The following is a 27,732-nucleotide window of genomic DNA, read 5'->3' on the forward strand; positions in this document are numbered from 1 at the left end:
TCTCTCTCTCTCTCTCTCTCTCTCTCTCTCTCTCTCTCAAAAAAGAGGATATCCAAATGGCCAATCAAGGGTTGGGTAAATAGATTCTGGCCACTTGTGAAAACTGAAAGTCACAGGTAAAAGTATACATATAGGGATGGGTAAGGAAAGGTGTTATACAATCTACCAAAGTGCTCTTCTCTCTGTGGCCAATTTTCATCCTCTTCTGCTGGAGATTGGCTTCCTCCACAGGATAAACAGTCTCTAGCTCTTGAGCTTTATACCCTTTATGCTCTGCATCAGAATTGGGCTGGCCACCATCTTTTTTTTTTTTTCCTCTTAGGACAATCTCTGAAGGATGATTTGGACGGGACAGATTTGGCCAGCTGCCTATACCTCATCCTTACAACATTTTGGCCAGGGATTTGAGGTGATAGACTAAGTCATGGCTTCTAGCCACCCATGTCAGTGCTTTTGGAGCATTCTTAGTGCAAGGAAAATCATTATAACCAAATCACTCAGCTAATTTTTATTTAAAATATTCTGTGTTTAAAGAATCCAAAATATTTAGCACCTGTATTTGGAACAGTGTCTGACATTTAGGCATTCAACAAATCTTGTTTGATGAGTTTCACTTAACAAATATTTATTGAATGAGCCTTGTTTGCGAAGCACTATATTAGGTTGTGGGGATAAGGTAGAGAATTAAGGCAACAAACTCCTTTTTGTAGTTTATATATGTTGTGGGGGATAAATGGATGAGTATAATGGGTCTTTATAGAGAATGCTGGAAATTGTAAGAAAATTTGATTTGTGAATAATTTAGGTTACATGTTGTGACAGAGCATCCAAACACATAATTGGCCTTTTTCCTAGAGCACATAATGACTCTGATATTACTGAAAATGTAGATCTTCCAGGAGAGATTTCTGTCATACTGTTTATTCCACAGAGTGATTATTTAGGTAGGGCAAATCTTGTCATGCTAAAAGCATAGACCTCAAATCAGTTGAACTGAAATTGCTTTTCTTTCTAATGTAAATATAACTTTTTAATTGAGTGTCCACAACTCAGAGGGAATATAAAATACATTTTTTTCTCTAATCACTGCTTCCAACTATGCTTCAGTAAATTATTTGTTTCAATCCTGTAATAAAAAATAGATTTTATAATTTTTAATGCAAATTTAATACAAAATTATTGACTGTATTCCCTATGTTGTACTTCTCATCCCTGTGAATTATTTATTCTATAACTAGAATTTTGTGTGGCTTAACCCCTTCACCTGTTTCACCTATTTTTTCATTTATTTTTAAAATTACTTTTCAATCTTAGGAATCCACTCATTGCAATTCAAACACCAAATTCAAATCCCATCAAAGATTTTTCTCCTTTTTGCTATTGACTATATGTATGCATAAAAACAGTCTATCAGAACACTCCACAGAGACAAAATGGACCCCAACCCAAAGTTTGTTTAGATATGCTGACCTATGATGCCACACATGCACCAAGAGGGTACTAAAAGTTAATTACTCATGTGATAGGGCTTTATAGGGAGAGCAGAGAAGCTCCCTAGCATGTCCAAATAGAGTTCAGGAAGTCTAAGAGTCGGGAAAGGAGTTTGAAAGTGGGGAAAGGAGATTGGCTTGGTTTTTTATTGTGGTTAGGGAGTAGAGCTAGGATGAAGGTTCCCTTGAGGACAGAGGTTTAATTGGTTTGAACTTCCTGCTGGCACCAAAGAAAGAAGTACCTGACTTATCCTATCAGTTTGCTAATTGTGGGGCAGAAGGGAGGAGGAGTGGTGGGACTTGACAACCGTCAGTAGTCAAACATCAGAAATGGAGTCAGACTCTTTATTACACAATCTAAGAAAGGTCCTCCTCTCTCTTTCTGTTTCTGGTTCTCTGTTTGGGAAGAAGAATAAAGAGAAAAATATTAAATAAAATAATAGAATCTTTAAAATAATCTGAATTCATTCTGAACATATGGCAGACAATTATTTAAAAACTTTAACACAACTGAATAGCAAAAATCAAACAATGTGATTTGAAAAGTAGGCAGAAGACATAAAAAGACATTTCTCTAAAGAAGACATACAAATGACTAGCAGGTACATGAAAAGGTGCTCAACATCATTGATCATCAGGGAAATCCAAATCACAATCACACTGAGATGTCACCATGTACTTGTTAGAATGCCTATTATTAAAAAGATAAGAAATAATGGTGAAGATGTGGAGAAAAGAGAGCCGTTATGCACTATTGGTAGGAGTATAAATTGGTTCAGCCACTATGGAAAACAGTGTGGAGGTTCCTAAAAAAATTAAAAAGGGAACTACTGTATGATCCAGCAATTCCTCTTGTGGGTATGTATTCCAAGGGAATGAAAACAGGATACTAAAATGAACGTGAGACACTACATTGAGAAAAGCAAGGAAAGGATAAGAACCATATGATCCTCTCAACAGATGCAGAAAAAACATTTGACAAAATACAACATCCTTTATTTAGATAAAAACCCTACAAAAGTATGGATAGAAGGGACTTACCTCAACATTATATGACATTATATGACATTATATGGCATATATGACAGACCTACAGCTAATATCCTCCTCAATGGGGGAAAACTAAGAGCTTTTCCCCTAAGGTCAGGTACACGATCGAGGTGTCCATTCTCACCACTGCTATTCAACATAGCATTGGAAGTCCTAGCCTTAGCAATCAGCCAATAAAAAGAAATAAAAGGGATCCAAATCAACAAGGAAGAAGTCAAACTTTCACTCTCCCTAGACAGCATGATACTCTGCATGGAAAACCTGAAAGACTGCACCAAAAAACTGCTAGAACTGATAACATGAATTCAGCAAAGTTGCAGGGTATAAAATCAATGTACAGAAATATGTTACATTTCCATACACCAGTAATGAAGCAGCAGAAAGAGAATTCAAGGAATGTGTCCTATTTACAATTGGAGCCAAAATAATAAGATGCCCAGGAATAAACCTAACCAAAGAGGTAAAAGATCTGAACTCTGAAAACTATAGAATATTTATGAGAGAAATTGAAGAAGTCACAAAGAAATGTAAAAAACATTTCACGCTCATGGATTAGAAGAACAAATATTGTTAACATGTTGATACTCCCCAAAGCAATCTACACATTCAATGCAATCCTTATAAAAATAACACCAGCATTCTTCACAGAGCTAGAACAAACAATTCTAAAATTTGTATGAGTCCAGAAAAGACCCTGAATAGCCAAAGTAATGTTGAAAAAGAAAACCAAAGATGGAGACATCACAACCCCAGACTTAAAGCTGTATTACAAAGCTGTAATCATCAAGACAGTATGGCAGTGGCACAAAAATAGACACCAAGATCAATGGAGCAGAATAGAGAACCCAGAAATGGACCCACAAATGTATAGCTGACTCATCTTCGACAAATCAGGAATGAATATCCAATGTAAAAAAGACAGTCTGTTCAACAAATGGTGTTGAGAAAACTGGGCAGCAACATGCAGAAGAATGAAACAGCCACTTTCGTACACCATGCACAAAAATAAATTCAAAATGGATGAAAGACTTAAATGTGAGACAGGAAGCCATCAAAAATCCTTGAAGAGAAGACAGGCAGCAACCTCTCTGCCCTCAGCCATAGCAGCTTCTTACTAGACATGTCTCTGGAGGCAAGGGAAACAAAAGCAAAAATGAACTATTGGGACTTCATCAAGACAAAAAGCTTCTGCACAGCTAGGGAAACAATAAATAGGCAACCGACAGAATGGGAGAAGATATTTGTAAATGACATATCAGATGAAGGCCTAGTATCCCAAATCAATAAGAACTTAACCAAATTCGACACCCCCAAAAAACAAATAATCCAGTTAGGAAATGGGAAGAAGACATGAACAGACCATTCTCCAAAGAAGACATACAAATGGCTAACAGACACATGAAAAAATGCTCCACATCACTCATCATCAGGGAAATACAAATCAAAACCACAATGAGATACCACCTTACACCTGTCAGAATGGCAAAAATGAACAACTCAGGCAACAACAAGTGTTGGTGAGGATGCAGAGCAAGGGTGACTTTCTTGTCCTGTTGGTGGGAATGAAAACTGGTGCAGCCACTGTGGAAGACAGTATGGAGTTTCCCCAGAAAGTTAAAGAGAATTACCCTACAATCCAGCAACTGCATTACTAGGTATTTATCCAAAGGATACAATAGTACTGATTCAAAGGGGCACCTGCACCCCAATGTGTAGAGCAGCATAATCAACAATAGCCAAAATATGGAAAGAGCCCACATGTCCATTGACTGATGAATGGATAAAGAAGATGTGGTATATATGTACCATAGAATATTACTCAGCCATCAAAAAGAATGAAATCTTGCCATTTGCAATGATGTGGATGGAACTACAGTGCATTTTGCAAAGCAAAATAAGTCAGTGAGAGGAAGACAAATACCATATGATTTCACTAATATGTGGAATTTAAGAAACAGAACAGATGAACACAAGGGAAGGGAAGGATAAGTAAAATAAGAGAGTCAGGCAAACTATAAGAGACTCCTATGCAAACTGAGGGTTGCTGGAGGGGAAGTGGGTGAGGGGGGATGGGCTAAATCAGCAATCGGCATTAAGGAGGGATGAGCACTGGGTGTTATATGTAAGTGATCAATCACTAAATTCTACTCCTGAAACCAATACTACACTATATGTTAACTGTCTTGAATTTAAATACAACTTGGAAGAAAAAAAACCCAGGATATTAACAAGATACCTGCACTCTCATATTCATGAGGCATTATTTCACAATAGCCAAGATACGGAAACATACTTGATACATGGAAGAAGTGGTGGCAGGTGAGAATACTTTGTTGAGATGAGAAACCAGGAAACCAAAATATTATCCCTGCTATGCCCCTGACTAGCTGAGCCACTGCTCATCTTTGGCTCTTTGTTTCCTAGTCAATAAAATCAAGTGATCAGAGTGTATCTTCCATTTTGATAAAAAAAGTTTTGATAAAAACACTCCACAAGAGTTTTTCCTATGGAGTTTCTCCTAACACCTATTTGGGTTTATCACACTGATCATTTAAACCGATTGACCTGGGGCACCTGAGTGGCTCAGTCAGCTAAAAGTGGAACTTCTCTGCTCAGGTCATGATCTCACAGTTCATGAGTTGGTGCCCTGTTTCCTGCTCTCTGCTGTCAGCTCAGAGTCCACTTTGGATCCTCTCTCTCTCTCTCTCTCAGCCTCTCCCCTGCTCATGTGTGCTATCATTCTTTCTCTCTCTCTCTGAAAAAAAAAATAAAAATAAAAGAATTAAACTAATTGCCCAATCAGTTCGGGCCACTGATTAATTACCAGATAATCAGTATGTTTGTGTTGAGCATATTGACTAGCGTATGAACAGTCCAGTCAGAGGTGCAGGCAGATGGGTTATCTGTGGTAACATGTAGGAGATGTTTCTGAGATATATGACCTTAGTCGCAAATCCAGATTTCTATGGGAGGAATCATTCAAATTACCTGTTTTGCAATAACCTTGGAGTTCTTTGGTTATAGTCAACAAATTAATACCTAATGCAATTAACTGTCACCTTAGGAAATGGGCCCCCTCTTGATTCTCTCACTGAGCTTGGTAGCTACTGACCAACTTCTGAGAAGCACAAAAGAAACACAGGCAGCTAGATGTCAACATTATTGATAGACTAGAAGTACCTACGTCAAGATGCATTTCATCCTTGAAATTGGAATTGCAGTTTTAATGCTTAGAGAAGCCAACATTTTCAAGCAAGCCATCTTTCTTTTAAATAAGACAGTAATAGTTTTCACACCAGAGGATTATGCTAACAAATAGCACTAGCATCTCACTTATCAACGCTTACTGGTTTGATGTGTTGTTTAATATTTTATGACTGCTTTGCTGCTTTGTCCTGATCTTGTAGAATTCTTATTCTACACAATAGTATTAAAATTAGCTAATGTTTATTGAGTGCTTACTACCATTACATGCTAGGCACACAGCTTAGTGCTCTGTGAACACTATCACACTTGATTTTCTCAACAACTCCTTGAGGTCATGCTCTTGTCTCTCACATTAAAGAGTGAAGAGGCTACGACAGGGAGCAAAGGAGAAGGAGGTAACCGAAGGGGACACACAACTGGATACTGATTTGAACTAAAGAGTTGTAAGTCTGATCTCAGAACTCAGGTTCTTAACCAAGATATTTTACTGCTTTTACCAACATCACCTTATACTAATAACAGAGGCGATATTAAGTTGGAGGAAAAGAAGCATTTGTAGCATTCTGCGTATTTTGTTCCTGCTTTCTCTTGGGTCAGACATGGCTATTGGCAGAAATTTTCAAATCTCTTTCCAGGTTTTACTTCTCCTAACCAGAAATATGGAATAAGGAGAAATGAAAAATAACTCTTTAAAGTTGGCTAAATATTTCAAAATGGGAAAATGAGTTTATTATTGGTTGGAAGTTGTGGCAAAAGGAAAAAAAGTTTAATGCAAAGCACTTTGTGTTTTCATATAATGAAGAAGGAATGATGGAGCCTAAAGTGGTCTGATGTTTTATGAAGCTTGAACTGGGCCAGACTGTGCACTCGCTGGACTGTCTTTCCCAGCACAGAGGATTCCCTTCATCCCACCGTGGACACTTGGCAGCCAAAAGCTGGAAGTAAAAAGGCAACTGGATTGCAATTGTAAAAAGCTACAATCATACAAACCTTGTTTCTAAAATTTCATAGCAATGATACATAAGCAATAACAGGCTGAGCTGTAGTGAAAACTTTTCTTGTCATGAAATTCAAACTTTATTTATTTAAAAAAAGTGTTTATTTATTTTTTAGAGAGAGAGAGAGAGAGAGAGAGAGTGAGAGGAGAGGGGCAGAGAGAGAGGGAGACAGAGAATCCCAAGCAGGCTCTGCATTGTCAGCACAGAGCCCGACATGGGGCTCAATCCCACAAACTGTGAGATCATGACCTGAGCTGAAATCAAGGGTTGGACGCCCCTTGACTAAGGTGCCCCTTGAAATTCATACTTTAAAAAGAACAAAGACAAATTTAAACTTGTTCCTGTCCTATTCATTACCTTTTTTTTTCTCTTTGACAAGTAGTATCCTTGGAAACATAATTTGTGGGCCATTAAAATTGATTTTTGACTTCATTGATTTTAGACTCCTCTAATTTTTTTTGTAGTTTCAAATTTTTATTTAAATTCTATTTAGTTAAGGGGCGCCTGGGTGGCTCAGTCGGTTAAGCATCTGACTTCGGCTCCGGTCATGATCTCACGGTTTGTGAGTTTGAGCTCCGCGTAGGTCTCTGTGCTGACAGCTCAGAGCCTGGCGCCTGCTTCAAAATCTGTGTCTCCCTGTCTCTCTGCCCCTCCCCCACTTGTGCTCTGTCTTTCTCTCTTTTATCAAAAATAAATAAAATGTAAAAAAAAATTTTTTTAATTCTCTTTATTAGTTTTGATGTAGAATTTAGTTATTTATCACTTAGAGCACCAGTGCTCATCACAAGTGCCCTCTTTAATACTCATCACCCATTTAACCCATCCCTCTGCCCACCTCCCCTCCAGCAACCCTCAGTTTGTACTTTATAGTTAAGAGTCTGTTTCTTGAGTTTTCTCTCCCTTTCCCCCCCTGTGTTCATGTATTTTTTTTCTTAAATTCCACATATGAGTGAAATCATACGGCATTTGTCTTTCTCTGACTTATTTCACTTAGCATTATACTCTCTAGCTCCGTCCATGCCATTGCAATTGGCATGATTTCATTCTTCTTGATGACTGAGTAATATTCCATTGTATATATATACCACATCTTCTTTATCCATTCATCAGCCGATGGGCATTTGGGCTCTTTCCATACTTTGGCTATTGTTGATAGTGCTGCTATAAACATTGGGGTGCAGGTGCCCCACTGAATCAGCATTTTTCTGTCCTTTGGATAAATACCTAATAGTGCAATTTCTGGGTCATAGAGTAGTTCTATTTTTAACTTTCTGGGGAACCTCCATACTGTCTTCCACAGTGGCTACACCAGTTTTCATTCGCACCAACAGTATAAGAGAGTTCCCCTTTCTCTGCATCCTCACCAACATCTGTTGTTTCCTGTGTTCTTCATTTTAGCCGTTCTGGCAGGTGTGAGATGATAACTTCATTGCATAACATGATGATTTGTATTTCCCTGATGATGAGTGATATTGAGCATCTTTTTGTGTGATTGTTAGCCATCTGTGTCTTCTTTGGAAAAATGTCTGTTCATATTTTCTGCCCATTTTTAACTGGATATTTGTTTTTTGGATGTAAACATGACTGGAAAGAAAGAGCTATTTAAAAGTCTCCTTTTTACCGCAATTGGGAAAAGTACTTTGTTCTTCTATTAATGCTAACCAATGCAAGTAGTAGATAGTATAGGAAAGATAGGCAAAACAGTTGTACTCAATATTAGATGTGTGTGTATCTTGAATTCCATGATAAATTGAACTTGATTTTGCCTGCTTTTGTACTCTTAGAAGTTAATTAAGAAACATTAGGAAAACCGAGCTGTGAGTCTGGCTTAGAGAAATGTGCTGAGATACTCATGGAAAAATAGACTCAAGGTTATGTTTTAGTTTTCACGTTGCCTTACGGAAATGTGGAGAGGAAGTCACTGACTTTCAATCTTTGAAGGAAACTGAGCTACTTCCATGAGATACTATTGAAAGGATTGGATTTAAATACAATCTTAGAAGGAAAGGCGAAAGGGTTACTAACATGAAAGAAGTATTTGTGGAGTGAAGGCATGGATTATTAGTTTTGCTTTCCATTATTCATCCTATCAACCATTTAACAAGCATTCCATGCCTACTATATACTAAACTGTGTTTTCTGTGTTGGAGAACTTTAAAAGTCACAAAAAAGAAAGTTTCTGCCCTCATGGAGCTTACATTCTAGAAGGAGACGGTAGTGAAATCTTTCATAATATTTACTATAGTACCTTCTGAAGTTTCAGCAGGTCAGTGGAATTGAATTGGATTAGGCCTAGGTAACTTCACGGTGTCTCTACTCTACTATTCTCTATTTGGGGTATCTTTGTGTTTCCATCAACACTAGAATGTAGTAGAAATATTATGAGGGAGGTATAGTTTGACAGAGAATATTAATTATTAGAATTTTTATCGTTGTAAAGCCAATCCATCTTGAGATATAAAACAACACGCAAAGCCAACATCAGTATAAAAGATTTAAAACCATGGCCCATGTTCTCCAGCCTTACTGTGCCAGGTGTGGCCCGTGAACCAGCAGGATTATCACCACCTGAGAGCTTATTAGAAATGCATATTCTGAGGCCCGACCCCAGACCTACTAAACTGGGATCTGCATTTTACCATGGTCTCCATAATAAAGCTGTTCTTTAGTCCTGACAGTAGTTGTACATGGAAAGACTTCTCCCGCATTCAGAAATAGCTGTTTGCTTAAGCTCAGCTTTAAAAAAAAAACAACCTCTAAATTGGTTCTGAATTCAGAAAAACAACTGGGGTTTTACATTTTATCTCTACTTGCTGTCAAAACATATTTTGACTGAATTTTTTCACTTTTCAAATAATTGTTTTTGTGTCACATAAATGTGGCTAGTGCATAACAAGGCATTAATATTTTCTCAGGTGAAAATGTCATGTTACTCAAAGGTTTTCTTGTTTTCGTTTTTTGTCTTTTACTCTGTTCAGATACTTAAGACATGATTTTTAGGGAAACATATAAAACAGAGTGTGTGTGTGTGTGTGTGTGTGTGTGTGTGTGTGTGTGTTGGTTTAAGAGAGAAAGTACTCTGTCTTGATAAAGCAACAAAAGCAAATAGGATTAGATCCGCATCTGATTTGAAAAAAAGACATGTTACCTTCTGTGGGGTCCAGGTACATATTTCCAGAGTGGGTTCTGGTTTTGGAGCTGTCCAGTGCTTGTCCATGTGTACAGGGGGGTTAGACAACCTTCCAGAAGGCATGGAATCAAGAATTTTGAAAGTGTTTTACCTCCAAAATATTGTTCTAGCTGTTTAGTGTCTGTGTGAGTTGGTAAAATGAAGCCAACCAAAAGCCACATTTTTGTTAAGCAGGATGGTATCAAACCCACTAGCTTCTATTTCATTCTTATATGATTTAATTGTTTTCCATCTGCAGTGCTTTCTCCATATATCACTAATTCTCATGCTTCAAAGTTCAGTTCTAGTCTCATCTCCTCCTGAAATCATTCCAATTTGCAGTCTCATCCCGATCTCTTACTTCTCTAAGTCCTTTTGCACCTGGGGCACAACTGACATTAACATTTTATTGTCCACTGTTTTTTTGTCAGTTATTCCCTAGGTCTACCTTCTTCTCTAAACTAACTGTCAAAGTCATTTAGGGTAGATTTGAGGTCTTAACAGTATTGCCATTCCTAGTGCTTCCTATGGGTTCAGAACATATTAACTGCTTAGGAACAAGTTGTTGATTAAACCAGTTTACCCCACTGCTTACAGAATGAGACCCAGGAGAGTTAGCTTTTTCTTGGGCACAGAGAAGGTTTATTAAAACTAGGTAAAGGGTTATGGAAAATAGAAGTAAAAGACGATGATAGAAAAGAGTTGAGAGTGTTTGCAGTCAAGCTTCATGAGCTTCACAGACTCGCCTAAAGCTAACTCTTGGTGCCAACTTCGCTTACCCAAATGTGCCAAGGTGAAGGCCTGTGAAGGGTGGGTGAATGAGGTAACTGAAGATTAAACCAGGATCTGGAACCATTATCTTGGCTTATGTTTCTGGCAATAGCATACTCCCTGCCATAGAGGTAATCACAGTACAATTATTAGAGACCATGGCAGATCCCTAGTTTCTAGACTAAAGGCTAAATTGATCTTCTGTTGGCCCGGGTACCTCCAAAAGACACCTAGATTAGTTCGCATTATCTGCTCTTGGATTATGAAGAAGAAAGTTGTTGCCAACCAGAAATATCACCACTTTCTTGAACATAGTCTTAATCCCTGAAATCCAGCTGTGTGGATTCATCACATTCAGTTGTTGTGGTATTGGGGTTGGATGAAGCTGTTTCATCTGTGTGTACTCTGGGGGCATTGGTATAACCTGGAACACCATGGGAAGCCTGCTGAAATCCTGGTTTGTGAACTCAAGTGGTTCTATTTTTCATGTCTCTTCTCATGTATTGTAATACATTTGTTAGGTCCTGGCCCATTAGTATCTGTTGGCACTAGGAATATTTGTTTTTTGTTGTTGTTTGTTTTGTTTTTGCTAGTTATCATGCAGGAGGGATCATTTTTTTCACTTCCCTAATGTATAAAACTCACCCAGAAAAACTTATAGGCTTTAATTACTTCACTTATTTCCTTTATTAGAGACCAGAAAAATGACAAATGTCTGTTCTGAGGGATGGTATTTATAGTTCATTACATGTCATGCTTCATTTGCTATATCCATGCTGACGTACGTGTGCTGATAGTTACTTTTGCATTCTTGCTATGTCTTGTGTAAAAGGGCGCAGATGTCTTCTAACATTTTTAATTGCACTATAACAAAACATGGATTTTTCCATTATGGTTCATATATAAAATGTCACTAAAATAACAAAAATTGAATGATTACTCTGTTTTTAAGGTTTTAATTGGTTTTGAAATCCATGGTGGCTTAATATGATCTGCAAATACACAAGTATCTTTCAGTTAGAGAATATTTGCTCAGGCAGGAGTCTCTTCCTTTATTGATTCTGTAAATGCCCAAATAATTTTGATTGCCAATACCATTAACCACATCACTTTGCTCGTCACAATCCTGCATTGCTTTCTCTTCCAGACCTCCATCTTTTTACTTTTGATTTCTGTATCCTAATGTAAGTCATCTTGGTCAGTGGAAAAAACATAATTACTCATTCTTAAAGTTAAACTAATCATTTGAAATAAAGGCATATGTAGTATAGGCATCATGAATATAGGACCATATGGCATATTTTGTCAGTGAATGGCATTTACTTATTTTCAAACTCAGATATGAAGATTGGACATTTTCTGAACATCTTTTATGGGTCAGGTATTGTATTGGGGCCTTACATACATGACCTTGCTTAAAGTTCAACCCGAGGCAAGTGGTCTTATCATCATTCTACAGATGCAAGCAAAATAGGGTTTCAGAGAGAGAGAAAAAAGAGAGTCAATGCTTATTTCAGTTACCTGACTGATAAGAGTTGAAGCTTGGATTTAACCCCAAATCTGTGTAACGTCATCTTGCCTTCCTAGTGAGAAACAGAAAAAATAGAAAAGTCACCCTCCAACATGACTATGACCCATTAATGCCTTCAGAAAATGGTTCGATGGGAAACTCACTAACCCAGGTCCTGCTTCCATGGTTTTTGTACTCGGATACCTGTGTTGGTGAAGGAGAGATTGAAATAGCTCTGATCATTCTCCAGTTGAATTTCTGGCTATCACACAATTTAGAAAAGACAAATTGTTCACTCTGACTGCTGTGGTACATAAATATCTACCATTTGGCTGTCACCTGACTTGAGCAAATTTTTAATGGGCTAAGGGCTAAGAAAATAAATTCATTGGAAGTAGAACTCTAATAATAATCTGAGGAGACCACATTTAAAAGAGTCACTATGCTGATTGTGTCAATAGACATCAGGAATGAAAGGGTAGGATGTAGAAGTGGCAATGGTAGCCAGAGCTGTGCTAGAAAAAAGGGGGCCCACTAAAGAAGATCTTTGTTTACCACTTTGTGGAAATTAGTCATTTTCACTTACAGAGTGTAAAACACTTAAGATTGGAGGAAAACAGTGTTAGCATGATGGCTGAAGTCACTCAGTGAAAAGAGCAGAGACTTTTTAATCTGTTAGACTCCCGTGTTAATTACCCATTAACAATGGCCATTAACCATTTATAAGACTTTTGGAAAACTCTTCAGTTCCTTTGAAATTGGGACATCCATCTGTTAGGGTTGTGGATTTGTATTAAAATTTTGAGCACCTGTATAGTATGTGTTCAATGTTTGTTCCATTTCCTTAACAGCACATTAGTATGATAACTCCTTGCTTTGTTTCCTAGAGTATGTATTTTTTTATGTTGCTTTTGAGTCACCAAAGTTTTGTGAAATGTCACAATTAAGTTCCAAATTTATTTTCTTCCCTTGGTTTTTATGTGAAATTTTCCTGATGTCCCACTGAGCAAGTCCCAGTGTGATATCTACATTCTTTTAGAAAATCAAGCTGTTTTGCTGCTATATGCATTCTCCTTGGGAATTAGGTGTCTTCAGAACAAATTTAGAAGACTTTGCTGTGGATACTACAGGTATAGGAAAACAGCTCTCTGATCCATAGGCAAGTCATTCATTTATTTTGAACAGAATTTTTAAAATCAACATTAGTTACAGACATTAGCATATAGTAAAACATTACTACACATATTTAGGAGCTGTTGAACTAGGTATATTTTATTGTAGATTTTTTTGAACAAGGTATATTTTAAGTAAAGATACACATTTAGAATCAAAACTGATTCTATGGTCAGTAAGAATCTCCCCAGGGGTGCCTGGGTGACTCAGTCAATTAAGTGTTCAACTTTGGCTCAGGTGATGATCTCAGGGTTTGTGAGTTTGAGCCCCACATCAAGGTTCTCTGCTGTCAGCACAGAGCCTGCCTCAGATTCTGTCCCCATCTCTCTCTGTCCCCTCCCCACTCACATTCTCTTTCTCTTTTTCTTTCTCTTTCTCTTTCTCTTTTTCTCTTTCTCTTTCTCTTTCTCTTTCTCTTTCTCTTTCTCTTTCTCTTTCTCTCTGTCTCTCTCAAAAATACATAAACAATAAAAAAAAAAGAATCTCTGTGAGTGGGTCATCTTCATCAAGGGAATCTACTATGACATAGTAAAAGCAGCAGAGGGCTTTGGAAGAAAAAACTTGGGCTTGAGTGGCTTCTTATGAAATAGTTGAGTACCTTTAGTTTAGACACCTACCTGCCTTTTTTTTTTAATGTAGATTCAAGTCAGTTAGCATATAGTGTAGTATTGTTTTCTGCAGTAGAATTTAGTGATTCATCACTTACATATAACACCCAGTGCTACCCTTCTATAAGCCTTGGTTCGTCATCTATAAAATGGTGATGATTAAAATTCCAACTGTGTTACCAACTGTGACACAAAATAAATAATAAAATATTTAGATAGAAAAGTTAAATATTAAGATTTGTTATCATTATTACCACCCCCAAACCAAAGTATCATGAATCATGATGAATCAAGGAAATGGTGACATCAAGGTAGGCTGAAAGGGAAAAGGGAAACGTAATCCAAAATGGATTTTAAAACACAATAAATCAATTCCAGCATTGTGGGTTATCTTATTTCATTCCTAGTGGGAGAACTTGCCTGGGTAATAAAGCTGATTAGCTGATTCACACTGATGGTGACAGGAGCCAAGCCTTGGGACTGGGCTGATGGGGAGCTAGATTAAGAGCCTCTTCTCACCTCATCTGCCCCTCCCTTACATCCTTTTAACAAGGGCATCTGCAAGGATGGTTCAGAACCTTTCAGCTGTTAGGCAATGACATTTAGTGCTAACTAACCCCTACCTAATTACTAGGTCATACTTGCAAGGTGAGTTCTCTTAAGTCCTTACCCTAGTTTGTTTGCTGTTATTCAGAAACTGGTTAGTAGGGTTAAGTGTTGACCCCCTCTTCCTAATGTAAAACAGACCACAGTTTTTATGGAAACCCTGCTTGGATAAAAATATAATTCCAATAATGAATTCACTTTTACATACAACTCCTTAAGGTCACTTGGAAGTCTTAACTTCCTTTGCCCACAGAGAACGTGCGCTGGGAGGATGAGTTTATAACTATAATGACACAGGAATGTGGTAGAAGGGCTGGCATTCAGAGGTGCAACAGACTTCATCTCATTGTCAGTGAAATTGCTGTACAAGGACAGCTATGAGGAAGATATTTGTCAAAGGTTTTGAAAGGGCAATCACAAATTGCCGATGAAAGTAGATGAAGCTATGAAAGAGATTTATGAAGACTGATTTAAAATTGAATAGTGTTATGAGACACTTTTGGAATTCCACAGCGTGGCTGGTGCCAGGAGAGAAGGGATGAGAGAGGGTAGAACGCTGAATCCTGTTTGCCAGCAGACACATTAGGCCCTGCAGCTCAGATCTCAGCTGTAAAATTCACTGCACTCTGGGCGTAGTGGTTGAGGGAAATGCCTGTGGTTTTCCCAGCCTGCCTCTCTCAGCGGGCTTTGAGTGCAAGTCACCTCAAAGGCTGTAAGAAACCAAAAGGAATGGGAGAAGGAAAAGCTAATAATTGAAACAAAATAGAAATAGCAATGAACTGTTAGTTGAAAAAAGTTTTTAGTATGCTGTGAATCATCTTACCCTGATACCTCCTAAGGAAGGTGGTATGATTTTTTAAAACGTAAACGTGATTGGTTTATCTCCTCATAGGAGATCGAATACAAAGTTGTTGGAAGTACATATTTGGCAGCAATCCGTGAATGAATATTTACCATTTTATAAATCATGAGAAATATTTTAATAAGATTTAAGAATGAAGTTAGCAGGAGGAATTGCGACTGGGATATCAATCTCACAATGAGACATGACATTGTTCAACTTTCCATGAATCTGGTTTCTAGGCTATGACCTTTTGCTGGTTCCTTCATTAGTTCATCTCTAAGAATTAGAATGTGAACATCTGATTTTATACTTCCTGAGGCATGCTGTGCAGAATGTTAATGATCAAAACCAGAAACAGAGCAACCTTTAAAACTGATGTTTTCATTGCCACATTTAACATCTAGGGAAGTAGAAGTAAAACAATGGAAAAGAGATTTGGTTGTTGCAATTTCTTGGTGGTTGTAAAAAACAAAGGAAGGGAAATAAAGTCCATGACTTATGGTCATTTTTCTGTTAGGACTTAGGCAAACCAAACTGTGCTTATGTCATAGATTAGTATCGCTGCCTCCCATCCACTGTTGCTCCTGCCCATTTAGGCTTCGTTCTGATCCTTCTCTGTATACTTTTGAGCCTTTAAAGATCTTTCCTCATCTGTCCCGACCACTTCCACATATACTATCCATCTTCATGGAACAGAGTAGCTTAGCTGTTAGTGCCACTTTTGTTCTCTTAAGCACAAAGGAGATCACATTTCTGCTCTCCTATGTTGCTGCACCTATCACTTTGTGGTACCTAAGAGCAGAAGTGATATATCTGGGATAGACCATTTTAAATTTCTTATTTATTTTTAAATGATTATTTATTATTTTGAGGGATTGGGGGCAGAGGGGCAGAGAGAGAGGGAGAAAGAGAATCCTAAGCAGGGATGTTCGACGTGGGGCTCACGTTGGACCTGAGTGGGAATCAAGAGTTGGACGCTTAACCGACTGACCCATCCAGGCACCCCATAAACTCCTTTCTGTTGTTACTCAACTTTTCCATCTTTTATGTTTCCAAGAAAAATATGCTCATTTGAATTAATTAAACTTAATAAATAATGTAATGAAGAAGTAAATTGCAACCTCATGATGACCATTTTTTATCTTATTTTTATTTATTTTGAGAGAGAGACAGCACAAGTGAGGGAGGGGCAGAGAGAGAGAGAGAGAGAGAGAGAGAGAGAGAGAGAATCCCAGGCAGGTTCTGTGTGGTCAGCACAGAGCCTGACACGGGGCTTGAACTCAGGAAACCATGAGATCATGACCTGAGCTAAAACCAAGAGTCAGATGCTCAACCAACTGAGCCACCCAGGTGCCAATCATGATGACTGTTTCTAAATTTATAGCTAGATTTTATAAATGTGCATTCATGCTTCAAGCAAATTGTAGTAGTCTTAATATAAATGGAGACAAAGGCTACCAAAAATTCAGAGTTTAAGGAATATTTAAAATTAATGTCCAGCCCCATACTGCTCTTTTTTGTGCTAAAGTCATTTTTTAAAGTATAACTTTTTACTCTTGTATTTCTATGACAGATACAATTATATCTTCCTAAAAATTATCTAAATGTTCTACTATTTTGGTGACCTTTTAAATACTGTGCTTTAACAATAATGCGTACACAAGGGAAAAATTCAAAGTGCAAAATGATAAACAACAAATAGTAAATCTTTCCTATCTCAGACTACCAGTGCCACAGTCTCCCTCCCCAGATGAATCTAATATGACAAGTTTTTATGTATCTCTAGAAAGATACATGTCTCCATATCTGTGATAGTCAGAATAATGCCACCCCAAAGATATTCACATCTTAATCTCCAAAACCCAATGAATACGTTACCTTAAATGGGAAAAGGAACTTAATGGATGTGATTAATTTAAGGATTATGAGGTGAGGATATTATTCTGGATCATACAGTTCTGTGTAATCACAAGGGTCCCTATTTTATAAGAGGGAGATAGGAGAGTCAGATCAGAGACATATTTGAGGATGTTATGCTGCTGGCTTTAAAGATGGGGAGATGGGCCATGAGCCAAAAAAGCAGCCTCTGGAAGCTGGAGAAAGTAAGGAAGGGAGGAAAGTACAGAACTCCCTCTTAAAACATACAGAAGGATGTAACCCACCCAACACCTTGATTTTAGACTAGTGAAACCCATTTTGGTTTAGTGACCCTCAGAATAAATTCATGCTATTTTAAGCCACTACATTTGGGGCAATTTGTTACAGCAACATTAGAAAACTACCAAATCTATTTCTCTATTGATATATTTATATATCAGCATTTCTCCCTTTTTCACAAATCAGAATATATTATACTCACTTATGATTTTATTATAGTCCTATCAGCTCAAATAGGTATACTCTTTCTTTTAAGAGTTGTGTAGTATTTTGATAATATAAGGTTGTAACATATTTTTTAATAAAAGTTTATTTTGAGAGAGAGCCAGAGAGCGAGCGCATGCATGCACAGGCATGAGTGGATGAGGGGCAGAGAGAGAGGGAGAGAAAGAATTCCAAGCAGGCTCCATGCTCTCAGCACAGATGTGGACAGAACCCTGAGCCCAAACTCACAAACTGTGAGAACATAACCTGTGAGCAGAAACCAAGAGCCAGAGACTCAACTAGCTGAGCCACCCAGGTGTCCTGTAATATATTTTTTATAACCAGTTCTCTGTTCTGTTGATGGATATTTAGTTTGTCTCCATTCTTTTTCTTAAACAAGTAGTGCTACATTTAATATCTACATAATATTTTAAAAATTGTTATATTACATTTTAGATTGAGAGAGTAGTGTAGCACATCACATATACTTATTGTCTCACTTCAACATTTATTAACCCATAGCCAATCTTGTTTCTTCTATAAACCACTCTAACCTTATCCACTGTTTCTGGAGTCCTTAGATGAAACTTTCAGACAGCATATCATTTCATCAGTACATATATTAGAATGTAACTTGAAAGCATAAGGAATCTTGCTTATAAGATTTTGTATACTTTTGAGCATATACTTAGTATATATTTTAGATATAAAAATGAACTCTGGAAAGAATACTATTTTCAATTTCATAAATTATTTCAACATGGCATACGCTAAATAATGCCCTACTCACCTTACCCACTGTACCCCAATATACCAAACTTATTTTGATAGCTTTATCACATAATTAACCCTTGGGTTCCCAGAAAGTGAGTTAAAAGGTTTCAAAATAAGGGGCATGCGGGTGGCTTAGTCCGTTAAGCGTCCGACTTTTCAGGTCATTATCTCACGGTTGGTGAGTTAGAGCCCATGTTGGGCTCTGTGTGGACAGCTCAGGGCCTGGAGCCTGCTTTGGATTCTGTGTCTTTGTGTGACCCTGTGTGTTCTCTGTGTGACCTCTGACGTCCCCCACTTGCACTGGGTCTGTCTCTCTCAAAAATAAACAAACATTAACAAAATTAAAAAAAAAATTCAAAATAAGTTTTATGATATATTCACCTTGGTATTTAAATCCATATAAAGTTTAGAAAACATTAACTGTTTATTAAGTTAATTATTAATTTTAGGATAGTTTTGTGGATGGGAGACAAGGTCACTGCATATCTTTTCAATTTTTTTCTTATAAATGGAACTGGGCTTCTCCAAAGGTGGTTTCCAATACCAGCAGGCTCAAAATCATTTGAAAATTCAAAAGTTGAACAGCTTCAGTTCATTTGAAACTTGTCAGAATATTTTCCCCAGATTAGAATTGTGATTTTTAAAAAGTCTCATTTGCCTGAATAACAAAGGTTCTTATGAGGTATCTTTCTATGGGAAGGATTTTTCTATCCATCCACTTAAATGAGAATTGAAAGGTAAAGTCTGTAAATGACATTAGAGCCTCAGTGTATAATCTCCTTTCTCCATATCCTTTTTCTCTGTTTCCAGAATTCATGAGTTTCAGGATTTGTCTTTATTTTGCATGATGGGTAACTACATGTGATTGCTCTCAGATCTGAAACATGCTAGTAAAGTTCACTGGGGGGTTCTCCAGAATCTTATAGCATTTGTAGAAGTAAGAAATAATTTCAAAGTAAATAATTTTATTAATAATCCTTTTAGCCAGAGAATTTCAGTATATTTCTGGCTTGGACTCAAGCAGAGGCATTAAAACCATTCAGTAATCTATAGGGACTGAGTTATTATTTTTGCTTTTGCATTGACTCCACCCACACATGAATTTTTGTGACACTTTCTGTAAAACACATCCATACAATTCACCTAGAGAAATGTCTCTGGAATATTTACAAACATATGTTCACATTTTATTTAACTCAAAATATGGATCACACTACATTTATTTAACATATAAATATATATACATAGATGTCTTCTTGGAATGTCATAAACATTGTTTTTAGTCATCTACATGAGCCCAGCCAAGAGTCTGAAGTTTTACTTGCTCTTTAAATCACACATATGCTCACTGGGTATTTTTCCTTATTTCCACATATGTGTGCATTTGGGAAGAGTTGTGTGGTTAAAAATTGCTTTCTTCCGTGAGTGTGTGTAGACAAAGGCCACAGTGACTCATATCAGAAACAACTCCTTTTTATTTCTCTCTTTGGTTGCCAAAGTCTGCAAGCTTTACAAATTAACCTGGCCCACAGGTGGGATCTTTTGTGATATGCATCCATGAAAGAGCTGATCAATTCCCAGAACTTTACACCATCCACCAAGCTATGTGGTTACATAGTTAAAAAAAATTAATTATACTTATTTGAATTGCTTCGTTGACTAAATTTCTCAGGACGGGTCTAAGATAAATTTTACCCATAGTGGTTCCTGTCACGTATTGCATAGCACTGGAGAGAAGTCCTACACTACATTGAGGCTTCTAGCCACTTAAAACCCAAGCTCCCCTTTTTTCTTGAGAAAGCGGTGAGTATTTTTGAAAACCAAATAGAAACAACTTCTGTTAATCCTAAAATAAAATCGTCAGAAATAGAAAAAAATGCTTTAGATGTTAAGAGGCAAAAAAATTTGAATGTGTCTTGGAAATAATTAAAGGTGATTAAAGGAAGTGTTGTGTCACATTTACATTTATTGAAAATAAGTTTTAAAAAAGGCTAAAAGAAGAAAATAAGCTGTTTTCCCATGTAATACATAGTACGTCTATTAATTTGTATGATTAATTAATCAGAATCCGTGTGTCCCTTAGAGATCTATAGCAGTAGGAATGTAAGGTAATTCACTTTGGGTCAAATTCTACGTATAAATCTATTTCTCAAAACGAATCATTTACTCATTGGTGTATTGATTCAACTAGTATGTATTGAGTGACTGCTGGAGACAGACAACTTACCTAGAAAATATACATATGTTATTTCTAACCCTCTGTCATTATCTCCATTTTAAAGATGAGGACTTTAAGCTCAGATAGATAAAGTGCTGAGTCAGGATCTCATAGCTGGGCGACAGTAGAACTGTGTGCAAGTGGAGGATTCCTGACTCTGTCCAGTGTGTTATTCACTATGGCATTGAAACTTCTAATCCTGCAGAGTAAAATGAGTGCTATGCTAGAGTTACAGGTCAAGTGCTTTAGAAATGTGGGGAATTAATCATGTCTGAGGGAGTAGGAAAGGCCAGATAGATATTAGGCTGAAAATGGTTGACCCAGTCACTCATATATTTTGCTAAGGAGTTTGCATTTTGTTCATTAGGCTATGGGGAACCATTAACAGATTTTTAAAGAAGCATAAGGCATGAATCAAGAGTGTGTGAAGAGAATAACTTTAGCAGCAATGAGAATTAAAAACTAGAGCAATGTTTATTATCCCAGCTTTTTTGATTGCTCATGAACCCACTACATGTTTATTGTTCATTAATTTATTATTAAAGTATTATAGTACTAAGATTATGTGTCTTATAAAACTATATAAAGCAAAGAAAAATGAAGTAAGATTCCATTCTTGATTCTTTTAAATTTTATTATTAGCAGTAAAATAGTTTTGCTTCCTAATATAAAATTAAGATAGTGATAAAATGTTACTACTGTATATATAATGTATGTATGTTTTTATTGAAAACAATGTGATTGAATATATTTCTTAAAAACACCCCAATAACCCTGTAGTCTACACTCTGATATAGAGCTGTCTGAAGTGCTGGCCTAAGTTCAGTTTGTTTTGATGTTTTAATTCCGCTGCTACCATAGTTGCTACAATATTTATTCAATTTTCATGATTTTATTCAACTTTCATAATATTTATTCACTTTTAAATCTTGCCCTCCAATTATTGCAAGTTTTGTATTGAAATTTGGCTGGGAAATTTATATTTTCCCTGATATCAGGCAGAGGTTGCAGACTAATTGGAAGCTGTAGGATTTTCAATTAAAAACAAATTTTTAATGTTTATTTATTTTTAAGAGAGAGACAGAGTGCGAGTAGGGGAGGGGCAGAGAGAGAGGGAGACACAGAATCCGAAGCAGACTCCAGGCTCTGAGCTGTCAGCACAGAGCCCGATGCAGGGCTCGAACTCACAAACCATGAGATCATGACCTGAGCTGAAGTCGGACGCCCAACCAACTGAGCCACCCCAGGCACCCCTAACATTCATTTTTGAGAGATAGAGAGACAGAGTGTGAGTGGGGGAGGGGCAGAGAGGAGACAGAATCAGAAGCAGGATCCAGGCTCTGACCTGTCAGCACAGAGCCCAACCCAGGGCTCAAACTCAAGAGCTGTGAGATCATAACCTGAGCTGAAGTCGGATGCTTAACTGACTAAGCCACCCAGGTGCCTGGATTGTCAATTTTTAATAAATCAACTCTATACCCACTGAAACTGTAAAAATTCTTAGTAAGTGCAAAATGTATATTTGAGTTTTTAAATGTATGGATAAGAATTTTTATAGCCACTAGTATTACTATTGAGGGAACGTTACATAATCACATTAGATGTGATTACTTCATCATGTTTCTACCTCAGAATGTGGCTGCTTCATTGCATCAGTGCAGCAGTTTTCTTCTCGGTGCTTGGGTTTGCATTTTTAGTGTTAATTTTCAATTTACTGTTTTATTTCACTTTATTTATTTTTGATGTGGAAATCTTTGTATCACTATTCAGGGATGACCAGTCTGATTAAAATGGAATATCATCAAAACCTGACTTTTACTGGCTTTTTGAGGCAGTATGTTGAAAGGATCATCACTGTCAACTCCCACACATGTAGAATGCCCTCTTCCCTCAGGATAATTGCCATATAAGAGGAAACAGCTGGCATCTTTCAGCAGTGTCTGCTAATACTGACTTACCTATGAGGAAATTTAACTAGTCTATACAGAACTTATTTTTTTCCAGGCACTGTTTTATGTTAACCAATCCTCACGGCTTTTCTCTAGGAGAAAAGTGCTAGTATAATAAATAGAAAGAGTTAGGGATCTCTGGAAAAAAGAAAAAATGAGACACAGTTTTCTTGACATGAGAAGTCATTTTAGGTCTCTGATCACGGTGTGATCTCTACCAGACTGGCACTACTTGCCCAGGGAACATTCTTGAGTTATCTCTGCAAGATTTCAACCCCTTGGAGCACTCAAATACCTGACTAGTTGGCTTGTGGCCCTGGTGACTTTGATCAACTAAGATCTGGAGTCCATCACCGTAGGATGACTTTGGCCCCAATCACATGCTGAATTCCCCATTGCACAAGCCCCTTCATGAATGTGTATGCATCCTTAGCTTAAAGCTTCCACAGTTATTTTGTTCCAGGAGACACTACTTTGAGATTTATCCCCTGTGTTCTACTTTACTTGTTGCAGGTAAAATCCTTCCTTTTCTGATTCTTTGGCTTGGTTATTGTCTTTTGGCTCGACACCCACCAAGAGGCGAACCCAGTTTCAGGTAATATATATTAACTTCCTATTTTATATGAAGAAATGTGTTCTTTCTTATTTTATGTGAATTAAATTTTAAGGATAAAAATAAGTATAAAAAGGAGATCTAATATTTCTTGCAATGCTCTAGGCGATCCACCTCTTAGCCCCAGGGGTGGGAGGGGAGGGGTGTGGGCCTCACTTTGAAGACTTCTAGATTAAATATGTGAGAGAAGGTGGATCACAAGGTCGTGGCAATAGGCAAGTGCAAAGCAGTGCTTGTGAACGAAGATAAGGGAGGTGGAGTCATACGGAAGTAGGAGTTATAGAATTTATCACTCTTTGACATCAACTTCAGCTAATACAGAAGAAACTATGAGCAGCTTTAGCGCAAAGGCAGATCCCCAACAGCTCCAGAATTGGTGAAGTATAACCTTTCCAGTTCCTTCTAAGCCATGCGTGATTCTTTCATTCTTTCCCAGTTCAAGCGATTGGATTTTTCACTTTCCAATTTGTTGCTCAGTTGGTAACTGAATCCATACCTCTCTTGGCCACACCCAGTGGTAGCAGAGGATGGCTGAGAATGGCCACCACTTTGATTTTGGTGAAATGATTTATGTGATCTTTTGAGGCACAGCAGGATAACGAGGAATGTCAGCTGTTCTGATTGTTCTGTTTCATATATGGATCTAATGACATGGTCAATGGTACTTGGACACATTCTGAACCTGCAGATCAGCTTGTGCCCACAAAATATTAGACAAATAATTTTCAAGTGAAAAACTGAGACACCTATCTAGATATTTATTTGAGTGATACTAAACAGCTGGATTACTTGCTTTAGCTTAATAACTAACTTTCTAACTTTCTTGGTTAAATCAAGAGGACAGGAATCCATGCTTCTCCAGCGTTTACTTTATTGGTGTATTCGATAAGGTTCTCTAGGAAACCAGAACCAGTGTACATACATATATATGTATATATATATATATATATATATATATATATATATATATGTGTGTGTAAGAGTATATACATATATATATGTACATACATATGTATATACATACATATGTATATATATGTGTGTATATATATATACTCTTACATATATATATATGAGTAAATATATATATATATACTCATATATATATTTAAGAGTAAATATATATGAATAGTCTTACATATATCTGTATATAGATAGGTATAGACTTATTATTAGGAATTGGCTCACATAATTATGGAGGCTGAGAAGTCCCACAAACTGTGGTCTACAAGCTTGCAGACCCAGGAAAGTTGGTATTCTAGTGGTGTGATTTAGTCTCAGTCTGAAGGTCTGAAAACCAGGGAAGCCAGTGGTGTACCTCCCAATCCAAGGTCCCAGCTTAATCAGTGAGGCAGAAAAACAAAAAAAAATTCCTCTTTTCTCCACCCTCTATTCTATTCAGACACTCAATTGATTGGATGAGGCCCCCTCACATTGAGGGAGGGCAATCTACTTTAATGAGTCCACTAATTCAAATGCCAACCTCATCTGGAAACACCCTCACGTCCAGAGATGATGTTGAATCTGGGCATCTCACAGTCAGTCAAGTTTACACTTAAAATTAGCTATTGCAGGTGTCCTCACAATTTCTGTCTCTGGATTAGTTAGTATTTCTGCCTGATTCTAAATGGAAAATATTTTCAATGCAAAATATCTGAAAAACAAAGAATGAAATAAACTATTGATAATTTCATCATCCAGAGACTACCACAATTAACATTTTGTTATAGGTCTTTTCTATGGTCTGTGTGATATAGGTCTGTGTATCTATTTAAGGGATTTTTTTTTTTTGACATGCTATTTTGTAACCTGGTTTTTACTCCTCAGTTATCTTTTTGCCATTTTCCCATGTCAAAAATATGCTTCTACATCAGATTTTTTCCTCTATGGTATTGCCATATTGTGATTTATAATAAGAAATATATATATTTGGTCTTTGTCCTTGTTTCTGGAACAGAGCTTGTAAAACTCTTGGACTTTCCTGAGTGATGAAAGTCATAAAGTTGTCTTCGCTTATGTTAATGAGATGACTTTGGGAGCACATCTGAGGGTGGGGCTAATTGACAGTGAAGTCAACCATCTGACTAGAGTATTTATTGTAACTTTCAGAACCAACCCCCTTTTCAGTTCGTATTTTGTTTTATAAATGAGTTTTCAAGGGTTTTAATAAATATGTGTTATGTATACAATTGTCTTTGCCAAACTGAAACATGTACATGTACATCATCCTTGTTTAAATGTGTAAGATTTTGATTATTGATGGGGCAAGATTTTTTTACTTACCTAATGGTCATTTGTGTTTCTTTTTCTTTTAAAATTACATTTGGCCATTTTTCTTTAAAGGTATTTCTGTTTTTCTAAGCACTTTGTATTTATCAAGAATATCAGCCTCCCCACTTCCAGCTATCTATTTTATGAATCTTTTGTCCTTAGCTTGCCAGCTTCCTTTTAATGTTTTTATTGTGTTCTTTAAGCATAAAACTTTAGATTTTTATAAAGTGAATCAGCTGATCTTTTTATTATTTTGTTTTTTAAAGTCTTTTCTCTTTCCTAATCATATACCTATTTACCTGTATTTTCTTTATTTTTTGAAACATAGTTTTAATTTTTAAAATCAGCTTTTTAAACCATTACAGTTTTTTGGCAAGTTATATAGAGACTATATTTTTTTCTATATTATAAGCCCTTACTCTAGCACCATTTATTAAAGAGACTTCCTGATTCCTTAGGATATGTGCTTTTATATATAATTCTATTTTCAACATGTCTTTTATTTCATTGTGTATTTATTAACCATAGTAATTATTTTATTTTTATTTCATGCTATACTTTAAAATCTGAAAGTGCTAACACTCTCCTGCTCATTTATACCCCAACATTTCTTTATTTTGTTTATTTATTTTTCTAATAAACTTTAGAATCAACTCAATACATACCAAAAAATTCCATTTTGACATTTATTGGAATTATATTGGATAACCATAGAAAATCAATATGTAGAGAATCAACATTATTTACAATATTGAGTGTTACAAATAATGACCATAATTTGGTTCAACACTTATTCAAATATTTTGCACATCTTTCAGTAAAATTTTAGACTTTTACTTTTTTAAGCATTCCTTAAAATTAATATTTTTCCCAGCATTTTATATTAATATTTTATATTTTCTTTATATTTAAATTAGTGTTTTATTATTTTATTTTCTAAATAGCAATTGCTTACATATGAAAAAATTGTTTATTTTTCCTTATTTTCTGGTAGTCATCCACTTAATGACTTTTTTTAGCAAGTCTAGTAATTTTTATGTTGATTGTTTGGAATTTTTTTGATAAATAATTCTGTCATATTAATAATATGATGCTTTTATTTCCTAATTTCCAATAGTTAATACTCATTGTATTTCAATGCAGAAATAGTAATAGTTAAATATTCTTGAATTATTTTTTCTCTAGTGACTGTATTATATGCCAAATCCACAATAGAAAATGAGATTAAGCCTTAATTCATAGAAAGGACTGTGTTTTAAAAGTGTGTATCCCAAACTAATTTCAGTTAAAATCTAATATCACATTAAGTGTTATAGATGTACATAAAGCAAGGACTCAAATCCAATGTAATTGTTTTTTAATACTAGGGATAGTCTGCGCCTGCTTATTTTGAATGTACATATTTGAGCACCACTCGCAAATCCTTTTTACTATAAGTTTGACTTACTTTGGTTATAAAGGTTCTATGTTTCAGAAGATTTTGCTCTCTTATGACTCCTTTTTATGTGAAGGTCCACTAGGAGACCTGTAATGGGACTACTTTTTTTCCCCTTCAGATCATCAACATAGTGACATAGCTTTAACCTCACACTGGCTATGTATATCAGCCTGTACTGTTAATCTCCTGGTACATACAGTTTTGAAAGTGCCTGTTTTGTAGTCTGAAGATAGAAGGATAAATAGATCTTGCTTTCTGGAATATGTGTGAGCCCCCCAGATGTGGCATTAAATATATTTCTCTAATATTATTCAAATTTCTCATCATTTCTTTGTAAAGTTAGAAATAATTTTCAACTGAAAATACCCATACTTTAGAATGCCATGGAGTTTAAACACACAACTAATGTGATTAAGTGCGAACTTATAGGAGCAAATCGGAAATTGGCTAATGGAGCCCTGGGAGGGAGCATTGTTTATTCTGGCCATGATGTCTGCTTGTATATAACCCACAGGATTGGTAAACCTAATCTAGCCTGTCTATGAGAAGTTTGCCTTTGTTTCTCTGAATGATCTGGCTTAAGAACTTAAGCAGGGGAGATTCATTCTGGTGATGACCAGGCAAAATCATGGGGAGCTGATGAAGACGCCTTCTGGAGAGATGCCAGTCTCTATCCCGCCTT

The 27,732-nt window shown here is 36.5% G+C and overlaps 1 long non-coding RNA gene across 1 annotated transcript in view; it reads left to right on the forward strand.

The window, feature by feature from the left end:
• The window catches only part of LOC131514483 (uncharacterized), a 270,591-nt gene that overhangs the window by 107,401 nt on the left and 135,458 nt on the right, over nucleotides 1–27,732 (forward strand). The window contains exon 2 of the long non-coding RNA XR_009263090.1: nucleotides 23,242–23,323. This is a non-coding gene — a long non-coding RNA (uncharacterized LOC131514483). The remainder of the gene's footprint in view (nucleotides 1–23,241; nucleotides 23,324–27,732) is intronic.

The sequence above is a fragment of the Neofelis nebulosa genome, chromosome 6 (genome assembly GCF_028018385.1).
Source record: "Neofelis nebulosa isolate mNeoNeb1 chromosome 6, mNeoNeb1.pri, whole genome shotgun sequence".
Taxonomy (NCBI): domain Eukaryota; kingdom Metazoa; phylum Chordata; class Mammalia; order Carnivora; family Felidae; genus Neofelis; species Neofelis nebulosa.